Source organism: Sinocyclocheilus rhinocerous, unplaced genomic scaffold (genome assembly GCF_001515625.1).
Source record: "Sinocyclocheilus rhinocerous isolate Xijiao unplaced genomic scaffold, SAMN03320098_v1.1 scaffold1268, whole genome shotgun sequence".
NCBI lineage: Eukaryota > Metazoa > Chordata > Actinopteri > Cypriniformes > Cyprinidae > Sinocyclocheilus > Sinocyclocheilus rhinocerous.
Window position 1 is genome coordinate 2,264,928 of NW_015664016.1, and position 6,473 is coordinate 2,271,400.

A 6,473-nucleotide genomic window follows, 5' to 3' on the forward strand; every position below is an offset into this window, starting at 1 on the left:
AATTCTTTAAAAATCCTACAATGTGATTTTCTGGATTTTTTTTTCTCATTTTGTCTCTCATAGTTGAGGTATACCTATGATGAAAATTACAGGCCTCTCTCATCTTTTTAAGTGGGAGAACTTGCACAATTGGTGGCTGACTAAATACTTTTTTTCCCCACTCTATATATAGTTTGTTGAAATGTCTCCATCCTAAAGACAACATAAAAACACAGCTTACCCTATTAATGCACATTCATGATGTTATTGTTAGGGATAAATGGATAATGTTATCTTTATTAAAATATAGGCCTATAAATATGTTCACGAAAGTAGCAGTTCATGTTGAAGTTATATGCTTTTTGACGAGTGGCCATTACAATTTCTTGGATCTCTGTTCCTCTTCCTAACCCTGCGTGCCCCCTATGGTCCTTCCTGCTCTGGAAAGTGAGCAGTCAGCTGTTCTGAGCCTCATTAGTGGTGTCGGTCTCTGATGAGCGCGATGATTAAGCCTTTCTATTGATCTGTCTCCAGAGGAAAAAGTGCTGGGTAAACAGGACAGAGTTACAGCTCAAAGGGGACCGGCTTGGGCACTGCTCACAGAGGTGATGCAGGGGAGAGAGGAAAAACTTTATCATGCTGTCAGTGTCTACATCTCGTTTGAACTTATCCGTGTCTTTGTGTGGTACAGTCATTACTTTGTGTGAAAGGTCATGACACATGTAACAATTCAGATAATCCTTTATAGGATGTCAGAATCTGAAGATATTCTGGAGTTTGAATGTATATTTGTTTATAAATTACATGTTTTATAGTCTGATGCTGAACTTCTCACACAGTTCCCACGCTCATGGAAAACCGGAAAATATCAGGGAATTTGATTTTTAGGACTGGAGGGGTCATGGAAGCCAATAAATCTTTAGAAGTCATGGAGCTTTCTATAACCAATTAAGTTTTTTTTCTACTTATGGTCAGCCCTAAAATACTTAATCAGCTAGAATTTCTATCTCTTTAAAATGATCTCCTTGAAAATCCTTATCCAATTATTATGAGCAATGGTATGTTGTTGAAGTTCATTGCAGTGAACCTTGTTTTAAAAGTTCCACACAGAAACTTTTTGTTCTGTAGCTTTTTTTTTTTTTCTATATCTTTAATTTTTTTTGGAAAACCTATGCTGGGTTTTTGGCACAAATATGCCACAAATATGACGATTTCCACTTCCTAAACTAAGAAGGTGAGTGTAAAATGGCATTTAAACTGTTAAAAAAATGTATATTATAAATACAAAATATTTATAAAATGATATAACTGACTTTTATATTGGAATTTATCATTACACTAAAGCCAAAAATAGTTATTCAAATATTATCTGGAGAATGTAAACTCTTGTTTAATGTTTATTTCTACCCATTGATAATGTTAGATGTAATGTTTAAATTGTAAATAAATTATATATAAATTATATTACTAATTTGCTTTTCAAAATAAATAAGTGTGATAGGCTACTATACAAATGTTTGTAAAATTAAATAATTGGCTTTTGTATTGGACTTCATCATTGCATTAAAGTAAAAAATATTCATTATAATATCTGGAAAATGTAAGCTCTTAAAAATAAGCAATTTACAATAACTGTTTAAAAGTAGATTTACAGAGAATATTGCTATATAACCCAAGTAAACAGCTGCTTACTTGGATTATACAGCCACTGTAAAGAAAGTGCTGCTTTGTTAAAAGTACTGTTGAAATTTAGAAAGCAGAACATGAATTCAATTCAGTACATTTAAAACATTTCTTTCTCTCTGACATTTAGTCTTGCACTCTGTAAGAGTCCCCAGAGCCCAGTTTGAAGTTTTAAAGTAGTTTGAGTTTAAAATGTTCGAGAAGTTTTAAAGAATCAAATGGCTAACTGAAGAACACTATACAGAAGAAATATTTCTTCATAAGGAAAGGATTCTTTGCAGAACGATTGAAGAACCTTTATTTTAAAGAAATGCTTCATAATAACACCTCCTAATAAGAGCAACAAGAACATGATAATAGATGAATAAATGTCCTCATTCAATTACTTTAAATAATATAATCGTAAGTTACCTCTTTAATAAGGGATTGTGAACTGCTGTGCAGGTAATGCTAGTTTTTATTCACTAAATGAGTCTGAATAATGGCGTTATAGTTGAATAGTACTCTTAGGACATGAATAAATGATTTTGTTCCACGCTTTATCTGTGGGTGATCGTGCAGTGCTAGTCAGTGGGCAGTGTTTTTTCTCAGCGGTCATGTGAGAACAGTTTGATTTTTAGATCAATAACAAGATTCCTTCCCCTAAGCATCAAAGGCAGAATGATTGAGCACAGTTCAATGAAACCAGTGTCTTTTAATAAGCGGGTGTGGGAGTCCCTTATAAATGGCTTAACTGACTTGTTCACTGACACTAGTGTGTATCAATTAGGCTAGTTTAACAGTTTGTTCTTTCAAAAGCGGAGTTGTGAGGCTCACAGGGGATCGGAACAGACTCCAGCCTCAAGAGTGCATCTGTCTGTGACTCTTGTTGTAATGGAGAAATTAAACTGACTGGACTGGTGTTAAGTTTGCTTTGGTGAGCTCGATCAACTGGTGAGTTTCAACGAGACATCTGCTACTGCATTGATCAAGGCTAATTTTCACTCTTCATGTCAACATCCATTTTGCAACTTGTATTTACACTAAAAGCATTTGTACATTAAGTCTGTATTAATGTACATTTGTTCATTATTCAGTGCTGGTGCTAATTTTGTATCTTATAAATGATACAGCAATCCAACTGACACACTTTGAACAATGCAGTAGCGATATTAGACATTATATTGATTACAAAAGTGTTTGTAGTTAACCAGGAACATTGGACATTGGACTTAAGATCTAATGGACAAAAGTCCATTATAAATAATGCATAATAAAGACGATAACATTAAGAAGTGATTAGTACTGTCCTCTAAGCATCTATATACAAGACAACTGCATGAAGCCTTATAAAAATGGCCAGTGTGACTGTTAAGGTTTTAGACTTAAGAGCCAATAGATGCATGTCCTTGTGAGTTCAAACCCCACTCTTGGTAGTTCTTGCATGAATTAGTGCAGAAAATCTGCTTTGCCTGAAAGTGATGTTTGAAAACAGGCGCTCGAAATTATGTTAGAGGAGTCCAACTGAGCGAAAAGTGACCGGAATGGCCGAGAGGTTAAGGTGTTGGACTTAAAGTCCAGTGGGCTGATGTCCTCGTGTGTTTGAATCTCACTCCTTGTGTTCAAATAGTGATTTATATCGTCTAGAAATAAATGTAGAATGCATTTCCTGTCTGCGTGAGTTTGAAGCGTATTTATAGCTGTAAAAATAAATGAAGAATACAAAGAATAGAATACTCTGCCTACAAAGAATCTTAAGTCAGAGAAGTGGGCAAGGATTTAAGATCAAATGGGCAAATATTCTTGTGGTTTCAAATCCCACTACTGGTAGCAGGCTTCTGTTCTAGCATGCAGTAGTACAAGAACCTGTTTTCATCTTATAATTATGAGATGAATTGGACACTTGAAAAGTGGTTAAGTTGTTGGACTTAAAATCCAGTGGACAAATGCCCTTGTGGGTCCAAACCCCACTCCTGGTAACAGGTGACTATTCCATTTTGAATTACTGCAGAGAATTTTACAGAGATGAGAGAAAACTAACTCTTAAATGCATATCAAAGCAACTACAACTACAACCTCTTCAGCAAGACCAGGATGGCCGAGAGATTAAGGCTTTGGGCTTAAGATCCAATGGACAAATGTCCTCGTGGGTTCGAACCCCATTCCTGGTATCAAGTTTAAGGCTTTCAATTGGGTTTTTAAGCAAAAATTTTACATTTAAAAGTACAGCATATAAGGGGTCTGTTAAAGCAGCCACTTTGTGTCCTGACCAGGATGGCCGAGTGGTTAAGGCGTTGGACTTAAAATCCAATGGACAAATGTCCTCGTGGGTTCAAACCCCACTCCTGGTAATTAAGTTGAGGTTTTCAATTTGATGTTTGTGTACAATTTAGATGAGATAAAACAGACACTTGAAACTATATTAGAAGAGCAATTTCTCCAATCACAACCTAACAAGAAATGCCAGGATGGCCAAGTGGTGATGGCGTTGGATTTAAGATCCAAGGGACAAATGTTCTCGTGGGCTCAAACCCCACTCCTGGTAATTAAATTTGTGGTTTTCAATTTGATGTTTTTGTGCAAAGTAAACGTTTTAAATTACAGCATATGAGGGGTATACAGTGCAGTCTGTTACAGTACTTGTACACTGTGTCCCAACCAGTTTGGCAGAGTGGTTAAGGTTTTGTAATTAAGATCCAATAAACAAATGTCCTTGTGGATTCAAACCCCACTCTTGGTAACAAATGCCTATTCTAACTTGAGCTAGCACAGGAAATCTGCTTTATCTTATAATGACGAGATAAAACACACACTTGAAGCCATATTAGAAGAGTAAGTTGTACAACTACAGCCTGGTAAAAAAACACCTGGATGACTGTGTGGTTAAGGTATTGAGCTTAAGATCCATTAGACAAATATCCTTGTGAGTTCAAACCACACTCCTGGTAACAAATATCTGTTCCAGAATTAATACAGGAAATCTGCATTGTCATTAAATGATGAGATAAAACTGCTGGCAGTAAAGTTCTGGGATTTTAAATTGAAACTGGCTTTGGTCACGGTCTAGTAGGTGCTACATTCCCATTGGTAGTTGCTGCGCATTTGTATAAAGTTGGACTCTTCCATATAAAGATATTGCAGTAAGAGTAATATGCTAGTATGCTATTCCAAATTCAGTCTATGAGACCAGCACACATGGCGTTTGGTGCAAGTGACATTTTTATGTTTAGATTTATTTGAGATACACTGTTGATCTTAGTATTTGCAATCATTTGAGTGTTGAGTGTGGCGCTGCGGCAGTTGTGTTCCAGTGGGAGATGGCATTCAATCTTTCATTTTGATGTAGTGTGGAAAGCCCTAAGGCACAGAGCAGAAATCTACACCGTTTGCACCACCGCAGAGCTTTGCGGTTTCTGATCTCAAATGTTCTGAAAGATCCGGTGTGTTTTCCTCAAAGACTACCCTAAATTGTTACATAAAATGCAATGCTGAGTCTTCCTCCTAATTGCTATTCTGTAGGGCTCCTTTTATATTTCTTTTAGACTTTGTTTTTTGGCTTGGTTGGGTTCCTGCACCACCATCCGGTTGAGATCCTTGAGCTGGTTTGGAATGCAGCACACAGGTTTTACAGGTTTTGTCATGCGAAGTGCCATGGCAACAGCAAGTCTAGCAAATCTGCAGTGCAAGTTACACTTATTACACTTATCGCACAGAATTTAGAAAATACCAAAACCATCGCTTCCTGCATTTTGTTTAAATGACCTTACTTTGAAAGCTGTCAGGGAAGTGATCTGAGACTTTATCTACAAAGTTGAAAACCTCTAGGTTTACCTTGAAATCTTGTGTCCGTTTTTCCAAAAATGCGTTTGAAATGGCATCAAGTGAGGCATGAAATGAAATACAGCTAAAACTTTTGATGCTGGCTGTTTAACTAGAATATTTGCAGTACTTCCACATTTAGCAAATCACAGTATGTACTAATAATACACAAGCGATTCCATGTATTTATATAATTAAATCCTCAAGAGTCATGCACACCCACATGATGTCCACAGATGCCCACACAAAAAATAAGAGAATAATATCAGCAAATGCACATCCAGCACACTGAGACCTAAATATCTCAGTCTTTTTCGCCTGAAGTTGACCTGAAACTCTAGTTCTCTCCCACACGGGCCTGCAGAGCAAAGGACAAACTCATGCTTATATTGTTCTTCTGACAAATCCTACTACAAAGCTCTGGCCTCCTCTCTGTGCTGGCCTAAGGCTTAGACTCCGGGTTTAACGCCAAAGCCACTGGCTCAAGTAGCCACAGTCGGTTGCCGGGTCTCCAGAACGAGAGGTTAAGGCATTAGACTTAAGATCCAATGGACAAATGTCCTCGTGGGTTCGAACCCCATTCCTGGTATCAAGTTTAAGGCTTTCAATTGGGTTTTTAAGCAAAAATTTTACATTTAAAAGTACAGCATATAAGGGGTCTGTTAAAGCAGCCACTTTGTGTCCTGACCAGGATGGCCGAGTGGTTAAGGCGTTGGACTTAAAATCCAATGGACAAATGTCCTCGTGGGTTCAAACCCCACTCTTGGTAATTAAGTTGAGGTTTTCAATTTGATGTTTGTGTACAATTTAAGCATTTAAAATTACAACATATGAGGGGTATTTGCAAATTTGAGGGTCTGTTACACTGTAGAAATATTGTGTCCCAACCAGCCAAGTTATTGAGGTTTTGAAATTAAGATCCAATAAACAAATGCCCTTGTGGTTTCAAACCCCACTCTTAGTATAAGAGTGGGGTTTAAATGACATATTAGAATGACAAATGTCTATGCTAA

At 36.9% G+C, this 6,473-nt stretch overlaps 2 non-coding genes across 2 annotated transcripts; both read left to right on the forward strand.

Moving 5' to 3' along the window:
* The first annotated feature begins 3,909 nt into the window (after window positions 1–3,909).
* Window positions 3,910–3,992, forward strand: trnal-uaa (transfer RNA leucine (anticodon UAA)). Its single transcript has one exon. It is a non-coding gene; the product is annotated as a tRNA-Leu (tRNA).
* Window positions 3,993–6,146: 2,154 nt separating this feature from the next.
* On the forward strand, window positions 6,147–6,229 carry trnal-uaa (transfer RNA leucine (anticodon UAA)). Its single transcript has one exon. It is a non-coding gene; the product is annotated as a tRNA-Leu (tRNA).
* Window positions 6,230–6,473: the final 244 nt, after the last annotated feature.